Source organism: Protopterus annectens, chromosome 10.part0, assembly GCF_019279795.1.
Source record: "Protopterus annectens isolate FY-2018-M chromosome 10.part0, PAN1.0, whole genome shotgun sequence".
Taxonomy (NCBI): domain Eukaryota; kingdom Metazoa; phylum Chordata; order Ceratodontiformes; family Protopteridae; genus Protopterus; species Protopterus annectens.
The window spans coordinates 987,073,780-987,098,127 of NC_056744.1; positions in this window are offsets into that span (position 1 = coordinate 987,073,780).

The following is a 24,348-nucleotide window of genomic DNA, read 5'->3' on the forward strand; positions in this document are numbered from 1 at the left end:
TATGAAGGATCTGTCCTTATGTTTTAGTTATTTTAATGAGTGAGTGTACTCCTTTCGGTGTTTGATCATTCCAGAAGAAATTCTATCCATCAGAAAAAAAAAAAGTTTCTGCATTGTATACATATGGAGTTAGCTAGGGTTTTACTAATGTTGATTAATATCTTACTAATAACAGGAACTAATGTTGATTAGTAATTTATGGAAGCATTACAGAAATTATAGGTGGAACTCATCAATCTATGGCTGAAAGGGATTGCTTTCTTGGAACTATGCCACTTAGCAGTGAACAATAGTCTCCTTTTTAATCACAAGAAAACTGTGTTTATGGAGTTTGATTCCTGACATAAATTACTTAATTTTCCTTTCATTTCCATATATGATTCTAATAACAGCCCTATTTCTGTACTCTCAGAATACAAATGCCTAAGTCTCACCCTTGAGCCAACCCTCTCTTTCTCTTCACATACAGGCAAAATTACTTGTAAAATTCAGGCATAGCTTAAACTCTGTTACAGAGTCACCCATCTCTTTCCTATTGCATGTTCTTACCTTACTGAAATATGCGCTGCTACCTAAACTGGAATATGGACTTCCATTCCTTGCCTTCTCCTCTGCCTGTAATACCCAGATAATTCAGATAACAGCTGATAAATGTTGTCACCTTGCTCTTCTTGCAGATAGCTACTCACATCATTGTAATGTCTAAACTGGTTACCCATTACATAACATCAATTTTCTTTCTTACTCTCCTCTTCAAAATTCTATTGAGGGTTACTGTCCACCACGGAAAAGAAAACTACCTGTAAGAGAACATGTCTACTATTTTAGAAGTAGCCAACTAGAAGCAATTTCCCCAACCAGACTCCCAAATTTAAACCACTGATAGGAGAATGAACCTTCTCCAAATTGCACCCATCACGTGGAATAATTTTCCTCCCGAAGTCTGAGCTCAAACCCCTCTGCAAAGATTCAAGCAAACTGTTTCAGTGCATCTTTACAATGAGGCCAAAAGCAGTTGCTATTTGTTTATTCTACTAGCCGTCTTATCTTCCTAATAGCATATTCTTCCCACTATTAACTATAAATGTCAACCTTTATTTATCCAATGTGCTGCCACTTGTAGGTGTTGCCCTTCATCATTGTATATTATTGTATACAATTTCATAGTTTTTTACAGTTTTCAGTTGACACTATTACTAATGCCTGTTTTGTAATGCATTACTGTTTTAAATTTTGTATGTAGTTTTCACTTGACACGAATACCAACACCTAGTTTGCATTTATGCTATGCCTTCTCATACTTATCTGTTGAAGCTTACCATTTTCCCATCATCTTCTCATATTTTCTTTGTTACCTTCAGCTGTTATATCATGTACACAACTCTAGAAAGCCACCCAAAAATCTGTATCACAGAAGCTTCTCTGTCCTGTTAACTACACTGCATATTTGTCCAAAGTTTAATGTTACCACTGTCTTAATTTTCTATATGTTAATTTGTTAAAACTGTTTTAATTTTCTATCTGTTAATTTGCTATGTGCCATTCTTTCAATAATTTTAATTTGTGCATACAACAATTTGTGCATGAAACAATTAATCAGAAATGAGATTCATATTAAAATTTATGATATAAATATAAATGCCAGTCATATGTGCCTGACATATAAGGCCATGTCAAACCCAGATTTGATGAATATGCTTCACCTCAAAAAATCTAGATCCCTCAGAACCACAAGGGCGGGAGACTTAAACCTTGACACGGTTATAAATAGAACGTGCTGGAGGGACAGATTCATCACCCAGAGACTCCCTATGCTGTGGAACAAAATCCCGGTACATGTGAGGCAGAGCACCTCGCTGGCCTTGTTCAAGAGGAATCTTGACCAATGGATGGGAGATCGCAGATATACCCCAGGGATTACTTCAGTGTCACTGCTTGACAGAGGCACAGAAAAATGATAGGCATAGTTTTTATTCAAACTAAAGGGGTGGCGAAAGCCACATAACTATGGGCTAGGCTTATAAATGCCCTTGGGCAGATAGCCTAGTATGAACCTATGAACCTATGAACCTATGTTAAAAGCCATCAGTGAAGAATTGGTTTGTAAATAGATAAACAAATACAAATTACTTGTGAATATATGCATATGAATATATGCATTAATATGATCAGTTTAAAAACACAATATTTCAAAAGACTTTGTTTAGACAGACTTAAGTTTAAAATATTTACAATCAAGTGTTCATTCTGTCCGGTTATTGGTACATATAACAGAATATCAGCAGAATGCAGTATTTATATTTTAATTTTGAATGGTTTAATACTGTTCTTAGATCTTCTGTGATGGCTTTCTAAACATTTGAATTATTTTGACATGTGACTATATGGTAACTGTATCTAATTCATATGTTTTAACATAACAGTTCTGGTGAAGTCTTTGTATAGTATAGCTTGAAAGCTCTCAGCTGAGTATTCAGTTTGATTAAATTTGCCTGGCCATTAATCCTTTCAAGTTTTTATTATTTTTACCATCAAACATGCTGACTACCAATCAAACTTGAGCATATTTTACAGAGCCATTTAGGAGGCCATAAGTTTGTTAGCCATGAGGATTATTTATGTTGTTGCCAGTATCCCAGCACTTTATTAATATTGGCCTAATCCCTCCCTTTGGCAGCAGGAACATGGAAACAAAATTGCATAAGAGCTGGAATGCATTCCTCTGTGCAAGAGCACAGACCTGCACTCTTGTTAAATGAAGGCTGCCACAGTTCACTGGCTTGGCATGTCTCAAACATGCCCCAAGGTGATGGACCTGCCTCCTTCCTCCAAAGGACTGATACAACCCATGACTGGCTCAGCATCTCTCCCCCTATGATAGGTACTCTGATCATCACACCTAGCTCCCTCAAGCACCCAACCTGCTAAGAGAACTTGGGTCACTGTATGCCACCAGGGATGGCTAAATGCATGATTGATTCCTTTATTTGAACATATTGAATAATAATAATTATTATATATTTGATTTGTCTGTTCTTATCTAAATACACATCAACTTTTCCTGCAAACCACATTTTTTAATTTTAAGTCTCTCCACAACTGTTAAAAATCTGCTGCCGATGCAGTGCATTTGATTACTACCAGATACTACAAGTTAGTTTGGTTAGTATTTGTTAACTCCATGGTTTCCTGGGATTGCATTTTTATGCTACAGTGTGGAGTAAAAAAAAAAGTCAAAGTAAACTTTATTTCATTTAGGACTACACAAGTGCAGCCTAAATGAAATTCCGAGCATCAACTCACCAGAGAGTGTATAGGAAGCAAGAATAACAAGAACAACAGTATAACATTTCAATTTAAAAAAAGATATTCAATAGAAGAACCACAGAAGGATAAATAAACCATAACAAAAGTAAAAATACACAAGCCCACACAGACAGTCATAAGAAGAATACTGTACATAGCAGCATGATAGTGTAGGATTGCACATGTTAAGATTGTCCTCCTTTGTTCATCTGCATCAGACAAACAGTAGGCAATTGCACATGAATAAGAAAATATAATGCTACATCAAATAATAAAAAAAAGATGCAGGAATAAAAATCGGTCCGATAAGCGCTTTCGGCTTATACAGCTTTCTTCAGATCATATGTGAATCCTGCTACCGATTCTATTTAAAATCCAGTCCTATAGCAACCTATTACCACAGGGATACATGTCTAAGAAAGCAATTGGTTAAAACTAAGAAGCTTATCCAATAGGAAAGTTACCACTGAATGCTTCACTACTGGCTGCTGACTAATTTCTAGAAGTGCAGTTAGCCGCTATGCTTCCAGTCAATACTAAGACTATGAATCTGCATTTGCATATGTGGTCCACCCCACATTTGTGATTGGGCATCTGGGTTTTAAATAGAATCTGCAGCAGGATTCACATATGATCTGAAGAAGGCTATATCAGCCTAAAGCGCTTATCGGACCAATTTTTATTCCTGCATTTTACAGTTTTACTCAATAAATTTGTGGTTTTAACAGTTGCATTGTGGTGCCTTGGTTGTCTGCCAAAGGTTTTCTTTGCAGTTTGTTTTGTTTCCATTGGCAGCTTTAGTAGTTATAACAGTGTTTATTTTACTTACTGACTAAATAATCGATGGCTGGTATCAGTTTATAAGTCTCAACACTGTTTAAGTATCTTGTTGGTCCTGCAGTAGATAAGCCGATATCTCTTGCCCGAAGGCAGTTGTGTAAACCAGCTGGGTGCAGGATGAGAGGAATCATGAATTATTCTGGATGCACATTTAATGCTTCTTGCTGTGAAGAGATCCTGGATTGATAGTAAGTTGGTGCCCATGATTTTATTGGCTACTTGCCCCACTCTCTGTAGCTTCTTTCTTTCTGCTGTTGTACTGTTCCCAAACCAAACTGTAAAGCTACTAGTGAGAATGCTGTCAACTGCTCCACTGTAGAATATGTTGTGAGAATAGTAGGTAGGACCTTTGCTTTCTTGAGCCTTTTGAGAAAATGGAGACATTAGTGTGATTTTTTGACCAACTATTCAGTGTTCACAGTCCAAGACAGATCCTCCGAAATCTGCACCCCTAAAAACTTTGTAGATTTGACCCTTTCCACCTCTTCACCATTTATCATTAGTAGTGAGTGTGTTGTTCACCTTTTCCTGAAGTCTATAATGATTTCTTTTGTTTTATTGACATTCAGGTCAAGGTTGTTCTTAGCACACCAGACAGTCAATGAGTAGACCTTGTCTCTGTAAGCTCTTTCATCCTCCCCTTTGATGAGGCCCACATCATCTGCAAACTAGTGATGTGATCGGTGTCGCATTTTGCAGAACAATCATGGGTAAGGATGGTGAACAACAGAGAGTATAACTTTGTTGTTAGGCAACTTTTTCCAACATTTATGCTTCACCTTCTCATACATTTCAGCACACTTGTATCCCGTGAAAGCATACTCTTCAAAGTTGTATTCTGGTTACTATTGTAGCATTATCTCTTTCTACCTAATCCTAACTTTTTATTACTTAGCAGGTGACAGTTTCCAGTTGAAAGAGGTGGTTTCACCAGCTCCGCCTGTCCCTATCATGTACTTAGACATCCTTACTATCATGAAAGATATGAAAAAGTTAATGCAAGTCTGAGTGGTAAGAAAAATAACTGCACCCTTCTTGAAGCATGGCTTCAGCTAAGTGATTAAAACATAGCTGTAGGTGTCATAGAATCAGGGCTCAGGTCATTACCATTTCAATAACGGTACAGGTTTCATCATAGTCAACAGCCTGGTTAAAGTGAAGAGGGAGTTGAATTATTTGTCAAGAGATAATATTGATAGCACAGGGCAACCTATCTAAAACACTCTAAGAAAGAAATTATCTTTTTTATGAATACCAAACAGATCATTGATTTAAGTTTACAGTAGTGCTTATCTGCCAACCACCTAACATAGCTGTTTTTAATGACCTGTAGTGCAAAATTTCCATTCTGTTTAGAGACTTTAACCTCCCTTGGTACAGTAAGTCTACCTCTTTTCCCTGTTAAAGCTTATATGAGCATGGCTCTGACAACTATTCATAGAACCAACAATACCTAACCCATCTTTAATAAGCACTTTCTACTAGACAAATTGTGTGCAAACATCCACTCTAGATTCCAGATGCTTTAAGCAGATTCTCACCTTTTTAGAGATCATTTTATTATTGCTTCAGTTTACTCAGCTAAATATTGACATTATCAAGGAAAACAGAATCATATGGGGGCTTTATCCTGGACACTGAATATGATCTTTGGTGTGATCTTGCACATACTGACTAGTCATGTGCGGTCTCCCAAACTAACTGCATTGTAGCATTAAGTATTAAAAGACAGACATTATACCTTAAAGGAAAAGTGTCAGAAGTAAAGCATCATTCTGAATCTACAATGATCTTAAATAAGTATTAGCTACATACAATAGTTCCATGCAGTACTTCACAGAGAGCTGAACATGAGCAATTTTACCTGATGCATAGTTGATGTAAAAAACCCTGCAAAAGTGCAGTTCCTGAAACATTACCAGTTGTCCTTGTTTGGCAAGCTAATGAGAGTTTTGGACAGAGATAAACAATTTGGTAGAAAATCCAAATATGTTCAAAGTTGCAGTCTTTATATTGGACTCTTAAATTTGCAAATCAAATTTTGGTCAGGAATTTGCATATCATTTTGTTAAAGGAAAATCCAGCTAAAATTGGAACATATATATATATATATATATATATATATATATATATATATATATATATATATATATATATCATATATCATCATCTTCTTTTGGCTATTCCCGTTAGGGGTCGCCATAGCGGATCATCTGTTTCCATTTCTTCCTGTCCTCTGCATCGTGCTCTGTCACACTAACCACCTGCATGTCCTCTCTCACCACATCCAAAAACCTTATCTTAGGCCTTCCTCTTTTCCTGTTACCCGGTAGCTTCATCCTTAGCATCTTTTTCCCAATATACTCAGCATCCCTCCTCAGCACATGTCCAAACCAACGTAATCTTGCATCTCTGGCTTTGTCTCCAAACCTTCCAACCTGGGCTGACCCTCTAATACACTTTTTCCTAATCCTGTCCACACATATATATATATATATATATATATATATATATATATATATATATATATATATATATATATATATATATGTCATTTTCATACACTAAACACTAAGATGGTCACCATGAAGACAGCCATACTCATATGATTTTGTATTTTCAATCCCTTTATCCTGTTCCCCTAAAGGAATTTGGGTCTGTCTACCTTGATATCACCAAGACATTATAAATGTTTTATTTTTCTCCATTTAGTTAAAGTGAAGGGATATGTCATACCCAATAGGCAGCATTTTTTCATCTTTTATGTGTGATTCAAAGCATGGTTTCTGAAATTGCAATTATGTCTTGGAAGATATAGATATCCAGCTATGCAGGTCTATTACTTTATGCGATACATATGTATTCCAGAAGGATTATTCCAGAAAGTAGTATAAGAATTTGTTAAGACAGTATTATATATGGCAAGTCACGTCCTGGGTCAGGGTGAATGTCCTCACATTTTTAGAACTAGTTTGTTTATAGGTTTATGGTGATGCGTAGAGTTTTGCAATAAGATTTAGATAAATCTAATTTATTTAATTATATATGTTCATTTTGTGGGTTGATATTTGACTTCAGTCCGAATATTTGAGGTGTTAATTTTTTCTATTAACTGTTTCCAGATCGAGTGCTTAAATGGAAATTTGAGGATGAAAGAAGTATGTTTTGTTAAGTGGGACATGCTAGTTAGTGGGACTAGTTAGGAGAAGAAGGAATGTAAGTAAGACTAGATGTCAAATTAGCTTGTGCAGGTAATGTTTGTAACTAGGTTTTGTTTGTTTTGACATCCTACTGGAAAATAAATGTGCTTGTTTTTCTGTAGAGTAATGGAGAGGAGTTATAATTTTATTAAGTGGAGTGTTTATATTAGGTCTGCTTATATTTTTACAGCATAAGTTAGTGTATTACTTTATTATAGTTTTAATTGTTCTCTAGGTACATTGTTTTGTACATAATGAAGTTTTGGCCTTAATGTGAATTTAACTGAAGGAAAAATTGGTAGGAAGAATAAGATAGGAAGGGAAATAAGAGTATGAATGAAAAATGTATGGGCAGGGGTATTGGGGTATATGATAAGGAGAGACTTTGGTTATTAATTAATAAGATGGATAGTGAGACACACCATAGTGATTTAAATATTAACAGAGACAAAGTTATTAAATGGTGGAACATAGCAGAGAGTTTACAGTAGGGGAAATATAACGGAAATGCAGTTGGTATGGTTATGAATGGGAAAACTACTTAATAAGATACGAGATACTGCATTTGATACTGATCAAGTAAGAAGATTATTGTATGGTGGAAGCTGGGGAGGAGTTGAGGATGAATAAAGGAAATGAGGTAGGAAGCAAAGCAGAAGTGAGTGCAGTTATGCAAAGTGGCACAGGGAAAACAACTGCCAGGTTAACTGCCAAAAACAATATGCTGGAATCAGATAAGTACCCACAATTTGCTGACTGTAAAGTCTGCTATGAAGTACATAACTTGTGATCTCCATGGTACCTACAGCACTTCAAGGAGGGAGACATAATTTACATAAGAGAGCATTGACTATTTAATGTCATACTGCTGAAGGTATCAAACATAGCAGTGTACACTATTGGCTGAGTTAAGTCTGTTAAGAATGGGGATAATGATTTTAAGGACTCCCTCCAGCAGCTACCACAAGGATAAACAGAATTTAAGAGCTATAAAGAAAACGAATGCAGTCATATTTGGGTAAGAGCTGTCTATTAAATAAGCACTATTTGACTGTTATAAAAATATAATGACCTAGTAAACAAGTGTATATAGAAATGGGAGCTCACTTGTTGCAAGTCAGAGCAAGGAGACATACATGCAACATAATCCCTAGAATATAGGAAGGCTGATGAATTTTTAATCCCCCACAATATATTTTTTTCTGAAATGTTAACTCACAACACCAATTTGCTGGCCTATATTAGTAGTTATGGGAAGTACCAGCAAATACTTTGGGAAACTGTTCATGTATATCTCCAGGCTGGTGATGGCTGCCAACGTGCATATGTTTTTAACCTAATGGAGACACACAGCTGTCAAGTATGCTGTAACTTCTTTTTGTAATTTATGAATACTACATGTGGGCAACATATGCTGCTTCTGTGGAATAAAAAAGTTTGCAACATAGCAGGGATTTCTTATGTTCCAGAACATGTGTTTTAAATGATTATACCTTCAGATTTGCTGGAATATATACACAGATGTTTTGGCAAATGAAGGAAAGAATATTCATGGATCACTCAAGATATCAGAGCAACCCTGGCATGAGGAATGTTTCATTCCTAATTTGAGACTAAATATGTCTGTGTTTCATAAAGATGTGCAATTGTTATATCAGTGCTCTCTTTTACTGTAAGAGAATGCTGTATATTACAAATTCTTTAATGTAATTCCTCATTTTATTTAGCTTTTACTGAGGTCTAAGTGTCATGGTACAATTTGATTATGCTACGTTCTTACAAATGTAACAAGGTGTCTACTTAGTATTTAAAAATAAAAACGCCAGCATTTTGTTTCTTCACTGAGCTGTATATCTACTAACTTTGTCTTCTGTGTTTAGAAGCAATCTTCCTGGATTTGCTTCTTTTGTAACAGTTATATCAATTAATATAAGTAAAACAGAGTAGCAGTATTATTAATGCCTGTCAAGAAAACATCTCTTATTCTGTTATGCATTTATTTATTTGACATTTGTTTACCATAATGTCTGAATGGACCAGAAAGTGCCCGTTTTCAGCGGAGGCCCAGGGAGAAAAGCTCCACAATAAACAAAATTTCAGAAATCAAGTACCGATATTTTCAATCACAAAGTGTCATGTTATATGTCAAAACAGGTAGTATAAATATTTAAAATCACAAAGTATCATGTTACACTACAAGAATTAAGACTGAAAAAAATGTTGTAATGTGAAAAACATAGAACATATGTTTCATAGTAGAGTGCACTGAAAAACAGTAACATGATTTGAAGATATGTGGGGAAAAATTCAGTATTCATATTATTTGTTACTTAGATTAGTATGTGGTGAATGAGATCTGATACAATTCTAATAAAATATTTAAAGATGTATGAGAGATTACATGATTAGAGACAGTGAACTAAAATAAAGTGATGTCTTAGTATGAGAGAGGTGTTTATATTATGATTATAGAAGGAAGAAGGCTAGACAGATGGACATTATGAGTAGAGTGGTAAACAATGCCACTAAATATGAAGTAGATGCTGTTACCCAGTCTGTTTCAAGGAACAATCCACAAAACACAACCTTAGGACTAAGAGCATAGAGGAAGTACACTACTGTCCTGGGTATGGGTCTTCAACTTGCACACCCAAATTTGACTCCACATTGTTCACTTACAGAGCCACACCACTCTCTCTGTGAACCAATGTGTCCCAACATCCCTCTATCCACAGTAACTGCCTTTCACTTAAAGTATTTTCAACATTCACACACTTGCACACAATTTCCAGTATAGGCTGCTGAATCCTCCATTTCTACACAGCTTTCTTCTTGGACATGATAGTGCTGCCACCACTCTGAAAAAGTCACAGACTTCCAGTTACTGGTAAGCTCTGATTGTGCCACTTGATATCTCTTTTACAGGTAGTCAGCTGACTGTCAAAGGTCTGTTGCATCACCCAGTGATATTTTATCCAGTTTTCTTTAAGTCTAGCTGGTCACATAGAACAGGAAATTAGTTACAATTAGTACACTAAACACCAAAAGTGTGATAAGAGACTTAGGGACACAGGTGGACAGTGGTCTCACTTTCGATAACCACATCGCCACAACAGTCAGGAAATCCTTCTATGTGGCACACCTCATCACTAAGGGCTTTTCATCTAGAAAAAAAGGAGGTCATTGTCCCACTGTACTCATCCCTCATTAGACCCATTATAGAATACAATGCCCCGTTTGGTATGTGCCTCTCAAGATATCTGTAACAACTGGAAAGGCCGCAGAAATACCTCACTAAAAGAATCACAGGCCTAAAGCAGATGCTCTCCACTGACTGCCTTAAAAAAACTCCAGCTATACTCTGTCGCATATCGTCTACTCAGAGGCGATCTCTGCTTAACATACAAGGCCAAGTCAAACCCAGAGCTGTTGGACATACTACATTTAAAGAAATCCCAATCCCTCAGAGCCACACGCTCCAGGGATCTAAGCCTTGTCATCACAATAAACAAAACATGCTGGAGGGATCAGTCCCTGACCCAGAGACTCCCCAGACTCTGGAATAGATTGCCCATACATGTCAAGCAGAGTGCCTATTTGGCCTTCTTCAAAAGGAACCTTGATGATTGGATGGGAGAAAGGAAATTCACCCCGGGGATCACGTCAGTCTCCCTGCTAGACAGGGGTCCAGGGAAGTAAATAATGCAGGAAGAAATAGCCAGGGAATAGTTATGGCTAGGCGTGTATAGGCACTAGGGCTGATAGCCTAGTACCAACCTATGAACCTATGAATCAGTATGTACCCAACACTTCCATAGGTTCATAGGTTCATAGGTTTATAGGTATTTACTAGGCTATTGGCCCAAGGGCCCACATAAGCCTAGCCAACAAGGTTCCCTGACTTACGCCACCCAAGAAAGTTATTTTCCTGTGCTACTGTCAAGCAGAGCCACATAAGTGATCCCCGGGGTGTATTTCCTCTTTCCCATCCACTCATCAAGATTTTTCTTGAAGAGTGCTAATGAAGAACTTTGCTTGACATAGATGGGTAGCCTGTTCCAGAGTACGGGAAGTCTCTGGGACAGGAATCTATCCCTCCAGCATGTCCTGTTTATTGTGGTGACAAGGTTAGGCCCCAGGTTTGATTCCATCACTCTTCACATATATGTTTTATGCTTTTATTAAACTACTTTACCAGCCTAAAGCTTTTGTACTATGCTTGCTTGAAAGCAAACACTTATGTTTAGCAGGTCTTATTTGATTAAGGTTTTTAAAAAGACTACACTGATACAAATGGTATGTTAGTAAACACCTAAGTGGTATTAATGGTCAGGGGACAGGAAGGGATGGAAATTAGGAGGGGTAAAGAGGAAGATAATTGGAGGAGCTGGAGTAAGAATGTCAGAAAATATGGACTCATGAGGATAGTAAAGTAAAGGAAGAAAGTGGGCAATGCAGGCAGAGGAGAGAGAGATAAGGCAGGGAGTTTGGATGGATAGGGAAAGGCAACAGTGGCAAGTGATGAAGAGGTGAAAGAACCGCAGATACCATGTAGACATTCTCAGCACATAGAGAAGTGGAGATGTGGGCAAAGAAGAGCACTAAGCCAGATAGAAGAAATATAGGAAAAGAGAGAGAAAGGAAAGAAAAGTGGTTCCCAATATGGGGGCACAGCAGGAAAGGGATTAACACAAGTAAATTGAGTGGAAGGACAGGAGTTCAGAGCTGCAGGAGTTGGAAGGTGGAAAATGGAATAAGAGAAGAAGGATGAGTAGAAATCTGTGTGCAGACCATGTAGGAAAGATACAGGAAGGACAGGAAAGGGATTAGCTACAGCACAGGGAGGCAATCAGCCATCATGAACATTAAAGATGGCTGAGGTAGTGGAAATATAGGTGCGAGGCTAAGAGGAGTAATGACATTTGTTGGACATAAAGGTGGTGGGAGTTAGTGTGGGGCAGATAATAAAGTAAAGGAAGACCAGGTTACACTAAAACCAGTCTCAAAGTGTGAATCTGCTGGTGCAATTAGGCCCAAATGACCTGTCAGAGGAGACTGGTGAGATAGTAGCAAGCAGGACTGACATGGTGGCAAAAAGTATCATGTAGAAGGGTTAGAGGCAGCTTTTGTAGGAGTGTTATGTTTGCTAGCAGCCAGCATGCTGATTAAGGAGAGCATTAGGTAGCAAAGGATTATGCAGTACTTACTGGTACTGAACAAGAGTAAAGAGCTGGGTAGAAGGATGCATTATAGGCATAGCAGAGAGACTGCCTGAATTCTATGGACAGGGTCCATCTTTTCCTTGAAGGGACAGATGGGCACAGAGGTGGGTTAGGAAGGTACAACTCCCTGACCGCATCTTTAAACTGAGATGTATATGGCTATAAGAGAAGCATAAAATGGAGGCCAGTCATTGAACGTTAAGGAGAAGGATAAGGCAAAAACAGAATTTAGAAAAGGAACAAATAAGGGTGACTCAAAGTCTAGCCAGGTATTATTAGCAAGCACCAAAATGAGTTTGCTAGGAAGACAGGGATGGAGAACATTGCTGGTACCACAGAAACATGGTTCATTGACAAACAGGGTGGGGCTGGGGCATACCTTACCAAAGAGTATAAATGCACCTGTTCTGAAACTGGATCAAGGTTATGACCTGATTAAAGCATATAACCATGACAAGATTTTAACTATTGTTAAACCCTTAACAATATATTAATTAGTGTTACTAGCTAGCAACATATACAGGCTTGCTTACCAAACTGATATATTACACATATATTTACTGTGCAAATGGTATACTGTAAAATGCATTTATTGTTTTAATCTTATTGTAGAGTGCACTCTTGTAACTTCTAAGTTTTGAAACCACTGTATAAATCTTACTGTAGTTTGCATATGTATGACTTCTATGTTTGGCATTGTCATCACCCCCCCTTTTTTGCATTTCTACATGAGGATGGGGTGTCACATCAACATTAGTGCCTGTGACCAAATCACCTAGATCCAGTGTTTACACCACCGAGTGCTTATTGTCATTTAACTATACTTTATATCTGTCAGGGTAGCCAAGGTTATGAATGAAAGGGGGCCCAGACAAGTCCATTAACCTAGTTAACAAATCGATAAATAAGAAAATAAATAAATACTGATGTATAGCTTGCTCAAGAATGATAATGAAGGAGGGATGGAAAGTCAGTAGCCATCTACACAGAGAAGGACATCAAATGTGAGGATAGAATGAAGGAGCAACACTGGCTATGAAGATTGTAAGGGAGCAGGCTGGATCAGAACTAAACTTAATGCTTTAATAGTTAAGGGAGCAGAATGGGATTAGAACCAAGGAGTAATACTTTAATAGCTAAGGGAACAGGCTGGGATCAGAACCAAGGGTTAATGCTTTAATAGCTAAGGGAGCAGGCTGGGATTAGAACCAATGGTTAATGTTTTAATAGTTAAGGAAGCAGGCTGGGTCAGAACTAAGGTTTAAAGCTTTAACAGTTAAGGTATAGGAAGGCGGAAATTGGGGAAACAGTACAGTGTGTAAGTTCCCAGTCACAGCAAGGAAAAGGATGAGAAAGTGGAGAGGGATCGATAAACTGGGGTAGAAGGGAGGACATTACAGTCATCAGGATCTTAGCCTACATGGACCAGACTGGGAGATTCTGAGGTCTAGGGCAAAGGTGGAGTGGGAAGCTATTGAAGTCTTGGGCTGTTGTGGTCTAGGTAGCTGGTAGAGGACTATATCAGAAAGGATGGAATTCTGGATGTGACCTGAATCTAGGATGTGCAAGTGAATATGTTAATAGCGAAGCAGTAGTCATACCATAGTACAGGTTACAGTGGGAAGTGGGTTGGAAGGCTAAGACTTTAAAGGAAAACAGAGTACTCAGAGTTTTAGACAAGGGTTAAAGAAGAAGCAAATGAGGAAACAGGAGAGTAATGGGGTTGCACAGGAAGGTGAGATTAATGATTAAGGCAAAACAAAGGTGTGGCCTAATATTCCATTTTTAAAGGTCCTACTTTAATGTTTAGTGCACTGTTTAACACACGTTATTCTGTCACACTTAATTTTCTCATCATCCTTTCTTAATGCTTCCAGTTAGAGACATTATTTACTGCTGATGCTCTGAGTGCCTCCTCACACTCACGCACATGCACACACACACACACACACACACACACACACACACACACACACACACACACACACACACACACACACACACACAGAGACACACACACACACACACACACACACACACACACACACACACACACACACACACACACACACACACACACACACACACACACACACACCAGTGATAATGAGGAGTAATAATTCCCATTGTAATCTCTCTGGAGTGGCGATGCCGTCAGATATCCGACATACTAATATGGATTCTCTAACGTAAATACAAAATGCTGTTTCTTTTATGACCCTCTTGATTTTCAAATCCAAAATAAAGTAAATGGCCTATCATCATCTCTGGAATCGCATATCAACTCTCTTACTGGACACTCACTTCTCTCACCTGCCTAAATGTGTACTTACCATCTAGGTGCTCAGAACCACCTTTTTCCTCAATCAAGTGACAAGCTGTAATTTGAGTTAAGTGCAAAAATATATTCCTATGGGCATTTCTGATTTAAATGATTTGTATATGTTTCAACTAATGCTATAAATTGTCCATTTTTTAATAACTGAGACCTGAGTTTTAGCATGGAATCCATGACACCTTAGCTTCATAAATGCTGCACTGTCGATGTAGAACTCTGTCTAGATGTTGAATTTCAAAGTAACTATTTTAAATTACCTTCAAACAGAATTTTAAGTGTTTTACTACTTTGGCCTTCAAGGAGGAGAATATGATTAAAGACCTGAAAATATGATTTAGAACTATTGTACAACTGTACAATGTTGAAATTATCTGTATATTTTAGCAGAAGGCGGTCTTCTCATTCTAGGAATTTTAATAGGTTTTTTTTTGCATATTTCTAGAATACCATTATTACACCAACATAGTAGATGTCCTTTTAACAGATGGCAAAGTCCATTATTCTTAACCTCTTAAAATTAAGTTTTGGACTCCATAGATTCCAGTCAAACAACTGCATTGATTTGGGAGCTAACTATTATAAATTCAGGATTATTGGTGGTAATTTTACTGTAGTAAGCCTTCCTCTTCAAAAAAGTGTGCAATATCAGGATTAAATATTTACACAGTGGTCTCTCCTTCAGAGCTGTTTGTGAAAGTTGTAGTTCTTTCAGAGACAGGCAAAAATGCATTTTTTTATCCAAATAGAACTGTTGCATTTTATATTCAGTTCAGCTGTTGCAGTAAACGGAGCAATTTTTCATTTGTGATTTTATCGAATACTGAAACCAGCAATCATTCAAGTACTTCTTTTACCTATCCACTTATACCCTTAAACAAAGGGCCACATTCCAAAAATGTTGCAGTCAGTGCAAGTCTGCCTTGACTCTGAAAGACTTGCTCCCAGTGTAAGTGACTTACTTTGGTGTAAGGCCTATCTATAAGCAGGCTTGTACAGAGGCCAGATTCCAAAACACCTTCTCTCAGTGTAGGCGATAACTTACAGTGAAAACAAATCTTTTGGAATCAGGTCCATTGATTAAGCTTATTGTTATAAATAGAAATGATTTTTAAAATATTCCCAGAATAAGTCTACAAACACTTGGCATCCAAAACACTAACCTTAATCTGAAGTTATGGGTATTATCTATGATAAAACTTTCGGAGATATGACATGTGTGGATATTCCAAGAAGGAAATGGATGAAATCTAGGAATAACTTCTGACTTGAACAGCCTGAATTCAGAAGCTTCCAAACCAAAGGTTTTAGCCTTCCTGAAAGAAGGAAACTCCACATTAGTCAAACAGCACGGGCTCATCTTAATCCCCAAAGACAAATGGAATGTGATACTTTAAATAAGTCACTGGAAAAAAAGTTGCACTGCTTATGAATGAGCTTTTTAATATAACAACATACTGATTTTTTCAAACATAAAGTTAGTGAACACACACTGTGTTTGCTTTGGGCAGTATAAATTACTTTCTGATATTTGTAAATTATAGCTAACCAACTTATACTAAACATATACACATTCCCACACATGACTGTCACATTTGGGCTTGTTGTAATTGTGTTAGGGTTGGATATGATATCAGTCCCATGGTTTGGTACAGGAAATTATGATTTGCACAATGCATTCCCTGCAGCTGCACAAACAATCATGAAAGGAAATGTGCTGTCAAAGTAATATTAAAAATAAACCTTCTGTGCAGTGTTAATATGATAAACACTGCAACTTAAGGATCTTTACTGGGAGCACTGGGGACACATTAAAATAAGCTTAGATTATATGTTATGTATTATTCACTGACAATAATACATTTATGGAATCAAGACCTGCAGTGTCCATCAGTACCAGTAGCTGATGGCCAGTAAAACTGCATATTTACCTCCACAACAACAAGTTAGGATAACTGACTATGATACCAGTGAATGTGATGCGAAGTATTCCTAAAGTGACATATATTCCAACAGGAGGAGGTTACACTGAAACCATTTATACTACCTTTGTCTGTTACCTATATTGAAACTAATGTTTGTCATGACCACTTAAGTAACAAAGTAAAATAATTAAATCAAACATGATATGCTTGTACAGAAATTGTGCTCGCTCAAAGGCTGCTGATCTTAAATAAAGCAAACATGCTCTGTAAGGGCACCAATTTTATTTGAAAAAGGGAGAATAGTTTGCTTTTTCATAAAGGTGAGATAAAAAAAATCTCATGGGACTGTTTAAATCAGGGTGATGATACGGTTTGGCATCTTAGCAACCATTGCATATAAATAAAACATAACCTGATAACAGACTGCCATCTCACAGTATGATGTTCTCCTTAGAGTGTTAGGAACACAATAAAATATGGACATATATCACCCCAAAATGTTCTGTCAAATTTTACAAAGCATTGTTAACTGCTTCGTTAGCTTGCCCATGAGATAACCTCCTTTTAGCAATAGTAAATGTATTGTAGTTGGACCTCACAGATGGATGTATAACTGCCCATGGGTACAGGATTGTAGCATCATATCTTGTGGTAGAAATTTCTTTCATGTAGTTGTCCCTATGTTGTACAGAATAAAGGCGCACAGTAGAAATTCTTACATGACAAGCAGCCCATGCATCAGCAGGTTCACATAAACTTTCATTTCCAAGTTTTGCAAGCTTTTAAAAGTTATAATTACAAACCTTTGTTCATATGGAGTAAACAAAGCCAAATAATAGACACCATCCATGTTAAATACAGTGGTTCCATAACATAGTTATTGCATGTTTCTCATATAATTGGCACTTTGTTTTACACTGAGGTACTCACGTTTCTCTGTACAATATTGTAATTCCATTTGACACCTACGCCACTAGAATAAGGTCACTGCCTTTCTTCCATGTAATGTTATCTTTTTCTTATTTTTGAAATATATGATTGTGGGGTTACAGCAGTGTTGGACACGCATAATATATAACATTTGATTCAGATATTTTGAAAATAAAATTGTCTCACATGTGAATATTGCATGTTTATCAGTACATAAACAGTCAAAGCAGATTACATATAATAGGTGGGAAGTTTCAATGACTTCTGTGTAGCTTGTATGAAGCCTTTGCATATTGTTTTGCAGAACTGGGAAATTCCAGCTGAAGTGAATATTAATTTGTTGCGATTCTACTTCATGTGTAAATTGTAAAAAATTCCATATATATAAACAACTGCTGAAAGCTATCTAATAAGAAGGTATGTGTGTCTTGACAGTGTGTTTGCAATGTTTCTGTGTTAAAAGTGCTCACATACTCTGCATTCTAGTGACTAAAATAAAAAATATGATATAGGGATTATTTCCATCATTTAGATTTGATAGAATATTAGTTTTTGAATACATTAGCCTGTTCTGATGTCTGGGAATAAAAATAATATGCAGTAATGCTAAAGGGTTGTACAGTGGTGTAGTGGTTAGCATTGTCAGCTCACAGCAAGAGGTTCTCTGGTTCGATTCTTGGATGGGGTGCCTTCTGTGTGAAGTCTGCATGTTGTCTGTGTATTTTCTCTGGGTGCCCTAGCTTCCTACCACATTCTAAAGCCATGCAGTAGGTAGAAGAACACTAAACTGGCAGTGTGTGTGTAAATGTATGTAGTGCACTCTCTGAGGAAGGTTGGGCCTTGGACTAGTGATCTGAGCCTGTAAAACCTGTAACTGCTACAGAAATAATGAACACTGAAAGGTGCTTGTTGCCTGATGTGCCACAGAGTGTGTGAACAGGAACGAGAGAGTAATGCTAAAACATAGGTTTGTAGGAAGATTGGCATCTGTGTTTTAAAGTGAAAGCTTAAGTTGCACTGATAGCATCTATTCAAATAAAGCCTTGAAAGCAGCCAAAGAAAATAAATCTATACTTTGTGTGTACTGCAGGAAAAAGAGTGAAATCATACAACTTTTCATGACATACAGCCTGCTTAACATAGCTGTAAGATTACACTCTCATCAAACCCTTTGATATCCTATGGGAAGTCATGCTATGATGGAAACATCAGACTAAATAATCTGTTCAATAAATTGGTAAGGGGCCTTCTGAACAGAAGTGCTGGGAGAACAAGATATGGAGACTGGTATTTTCAAACAAACAAGTCATTTTCCATCTGCCATTTGAGTTTGTTCTTACTATAAAATATCCTAGCAATTTAAAATTCTTGCAAATAATTCAAGGAGAAGAATTTTGTTTTACTTGTATTTATATCATCTTGTTAGTAAGATACTTATCATATACCAAGGATGGCTGAACATCACTAAATACATAAAAAAAATCAAACCACATGACTGCAACATGGAAATGCAGCAATTTGTTGATGTAAAGGTTTTCAAAGCATCTCTTGCAAAATGGGTTACATGAAAATGGACTTTTCAAAAATCATTTTTGTGGTCAACCTACATGTATACGTGTGTGTTTACATACATGTATATATATGTACACCAGTGTGTGTCTTGTGTGTGTGTGTGTGTGTGTGTGTGTGTGTGTGTGTGTGTGATGTTTGATTTTACTTGCCTTTTATCTCTTCTTCTTAATAAGAAACAAGTTATATTCCAGTAGTATCACTTTTGTATGCATACTCATGCTACAGTATACTAAAAGGGGATACAAGAGTCTTTTGAGACAAAATGTTTACATTATGTGAGGAACATGAAAAGTGACATGGATTAAAAAGGCCTATAAACCACTTAAACAATGGGATGTAGACTGTGCCAGATACTAACATTAATGTAAATTGCTTACAAATCTGTAAGAAGATGTACAGTTGTATGATGGATGATACAATTAGAAACAGGAGGTAGGTGTTACTTGTGTACACGTTATACGTTTCATTTTAGAAAAAAACATAGAAAGAAATGTAAATGGCTTTGGGGAGGAAGAGATTTTGGCCATTTGATGTAAAGAATTTTTATGTGTAGCAGTATTTCTAAAACCAAATGTTAAACACCAATAGGAGAGATTAGCGTTGTATTAAGGGCATTGTGTCTAGATTTGGAATTTTTAGCAACACTTATCAGGATATGCATACTTAATACACAAATAAATAAAAAATTAAAACATCCAGTTAAGGCAAGGAATTTCTGCAACAGTTGGTCAATATAATAAAACAAAATAAAAAAATGTACATGTGGGAGATAAATAATGCTGTGGGTATAGATTGTGTATACTATACTTTTTATAAGCTTCTAGAGGAATGTCAAACATTAGTTTTCATAGGTTTTGAATCAATTTTCATACATCTGATTTGTAAATTCTTAAAAAAATCTAAATCTTTACAATTTTTATGTTTCTTACTTACAAATCTTTTAAAAATCTATCACTGGTTCAATAGATAGCACACTGATATTTGGTGCAGACGTCTGTAGGTTCTAGTTCCACAGATGGAAGGCCTAATGAACCTACTCTCCTTATGTGTCATCAAGAGAAAGTTGGATTGGCTCTAATATCCTAGTTGAATTTCCTTCTTGTTACAACTAATTATTTCCCCTGTATTAGTTTTTATTGAGTTCTACGCACTGTGCTACTGCTGGTAGTATACGACAGTTGTTTGCTATTTTGGAGATTTTCATATTTTCTGAATGTTCTATGACTGTAGTGTTAGTATATATAAAAAATGCGTGGCTCATATAGTGACATTCTGAGCCAAGGGATACAAATAACAGCAGATTCACAAAGAATACCCAGCTCAGGAAAGCAAGCAGGGAAACACTTTATTATGTGTGCTTACATTCAAAAACATGGTGCTGGTGCTTTCCTGGTTGAAAGGAGAAGCAACTGTTGTCAGGGGAAGCCAGGCATGCAACTGCCCAGAAACTTCAGTGTTGGTCCAGTGGCAGTGACAATTGCACTGAATGCATATAGGAGGTTACTAGGCTAACAGCCCTAGAGCCCTTACAAGTTTAGCCATATTTATTCTGAGTTGCCCCAATTGTTGGTGTTTGAAATGGTCTCCAAAAAGTGAACTAACTGAACACACACACCGGTTAACTGCAGTGAGATTTGAACCCCTACCTAGCTATCCACAGAACACAGTAATTCATTCAAGCACCACAGCAGAAGTACTGGGTTCAATCCTCAGATAAGAGTTGGTGTTTATTTTTCCTGTTCAGGTCTTTATTAACAAGAAAATGTAATACAAATATTACAATGATACAGTATAACAAGCTTCTATGTCCACAGCGCTTCATTAAGTTAAAAAGACAGTCTACTATAATAGCAAGTAGAAAGTGACATGCCACATTAAAGCAACAAACTTAAACCAGTTATTTCTTTCCTAAAAAGTAGCAATCTGTCTATAACAACAATGGCAGCAGTAGTTTTATTACATTTTTTTATTTTTTATGCCAATACCTATCTCTCACAATGCTGACATCCATTATCATAGCTCTTAACTTTCTGTTACAAAATGTGGAAAATTACCTTTCGTAACATGGAAAATATAGGCACAATTTGGAACAGTTGCTTACAGGGATCTCACAGCATGGTTTAATAATTGTTTTTGTTTTTGTTATATTTACAAAATGTTTTTTTAAATGCGTTGATATGATTTAATATTATTTGCCATGGATATTTATTAACAAAACCTCAGCAGTGAATGTGTGACTGTCCCTTTCAATCTGTAATAGCATAGAACATGAGCTTTGTAAGAGTCAAAATGTGGATAATTCCTTATAATGAGGTACTATTGAAAGTTATTTCCAAAGTTCTTCTATGAGTCCATTCACTTCCTTCCCTGCAGAGTATAGCAATAGTCTGCTGTAAGTTCTATAACAGGCCCTTGATTTTCCAAGGAACGCACAGGTTGACTGTCCTCCCATGTGAAGTCACTGCTCCTACATGCTGGGTAGGCATTGCAAGACAGGCATAATATGTGAGTGGCATAGGGAAGTGAAATTTAGGTAAGTAAGAGGTGAAAATTCCTAACCCAGGTGCGGTCTGCATATGTGTCATGCATATCAATGCATTAAATTACAACCCCCCCATTCAAGCTCCCTCAGTCACTCACTGAATGGTAGACTGCCTTGTAACTAGGAAATGCTCCCTAGTCTCCATTTATGTTAAGTTTATCAAGCCTGAAGAAAAGACCTACTATAGAGTGATTCTGATTTTCAAAGGTAGCCATTTGGCTTTGTCAAGGACAAAGAAATGGTGTTCTCTTTTGGGGGCCAGAGTGAAAAATCTACAGATGTTATTGCAGATGGTTTGCAGAGCTTTAACATTTTTTTGTAGGGCAGTGGCCACAAATAGTGAGACTATATTCCAGTAGGGGAGAGAAGGACATCTTTGTCAATGGCGGATCTTTCTTCTGAGGAAAGGAAATGAGATATTTTATTTGTCCAGAAGAGCAGAGTGTGTAGTTTAGTCTTAGTGTTTTTGTATATGATGTTTTTGTAGGTTGAAGTTATGGCCTAGCCAGGCAACCGAGGCGTTTATAATGCTGAACTGCTTCTGCTGCTTCCTGATTGTAGGTAAAGGTCTAGTTGCTGGGTAACTTGGACAACTTTTGTGGGGTTTTAAAGAACATATCTTTGGTTTTCTTTGTATTTAGAATTATTTTATGGACATTTATTGAATTATATAGTTTTTGTAGGTCTGTTTCCAGTTGATTTTTGATTATCGAGTGAGTGGAGTTGGTAATGTATATATCCACATCATCTCTTGCAGTAAGGCTGGCATATGTGGAAGGAATGTGGGACATTTTTAAATTGTTAAATTTAAACAGTTATCAGTGTACAATGTGCAGGCTAAAATGCCAAAATAACACAAGCATACACATGCTCTGGGGAACAGTTAGGAATATCCCAGCAGTACAGGACAGGTTTGAAAATAAGCTTGTATCCTGAATGTCAGTAGTTCAACAAACCTAGTGAAACTATCAGGATTTCTTTGGTAGGAGTTGCATCTGTGGCTGTTTGAATAGGTCAACAAAAATGGCTGCTGGCAGGTTGACTAATGCAAAACATAACTATCTGTACTCATGTCATCTACAAGGGCAGTGATTATTTCTCTATATACAGTTACTGTTTTATCAGGCCAGGGTGCACTTATGTGCATTTCACCTACATATGCTTTAAGCAGGGTGACTGTATCATCTAAAATATTGGGGAGTGGGGTACTTTTCCTCATGTGATCTTACTGTTTCAGCTGGCAGGGTGCATGAATGTGCAGTTAACCTAGCTGTGCTTTAAGTCTGGCGACTGTGTCCCCCACAATATTGGGAGTCCTTTTCTGTGTATGAACTTACTGTTTCATCAGTCAGGGTTGTGCAGTTCAGCTAGATGTGCTTTAAGCAGGGTGACTACATCCTCTGCAGTGTTGATGGAGTGGTTTACCCTGCATACACTTGTTGTCTAAGAAGGCAGAGTGGTATGGAGGTACAGAAGGGGTACTGTGTCTAAGTTTCTGAGATGTGTGATAAGGAGGCGATCACGTAGATATTTTATTAATTTGACTAGGCCTCAAAGTCTCTTTCTTGCTGTCTCTGCTCTGGATTTATTGGAGAACTTTTCAGTTCAGTGATGTTTTATTGTATTTCATGTGTTACTGCCAGAACTGCAATGAGGCTAATGAGTCCTGCCTATCTTATATAACTAACAGTGAATGGTGCTTTAACCTGTAAAACATAAGAATCCCTAGATAATGAAGATGCCCCCTTAGAAGTATATGGTATTCTAGATCTAGTATTGCGCAGCTCGGCATTGAAGGATATGCTTTCACAGCCAGTTTTAGTGGCAATGCATTTCATGTATTTCATAATATCTTCAATAGAATTAGAGAAAATGAATGTGGTGCAAATTACAACACAAAAGATGTAGAGAAAGTAACTTGCTGTGGTTGGACGAACCACTTGGTATTAACAATGACACGCTTACATTTCTGCACTCTTTAGAATACGGATGTAACTGCTGTGATGTAGGTGACCTACTGTAAAATTTGAGTTAATACTAGAAAAAAAACACTGCCTGGGTGACTGTACACACAAGGCCACATACCATAGTGTGCACATATTCAAAACCAGAGCCACATACCACAATGCAAATTACATGCTATAAAACCAATAGATAAGAATACATTTGTAATTTATAAATATATTAAATGACTCTGTAATATGTGCAACTTACCCACTTTTTGTGGTGATAATGCTGACAACGAAAGAGCAAATCCCACAATGAAGCACATCATCTTGTTGCCTTATGTAAGCAAAGACCTGTCAGACATGATTTAGTGGTGCTGTAATAGCATATGTGTAAAGATATAACATTTGGGTAACATATTTCAGGGAAGTTGTTGTGCCTATTTGTTATGAAAGAATGATTGTCTAAAACAGCAAGCCAGTTCCTTTAATATCTGTTTCCCTGTATATAAGCTGCAGTGAGAGCACTT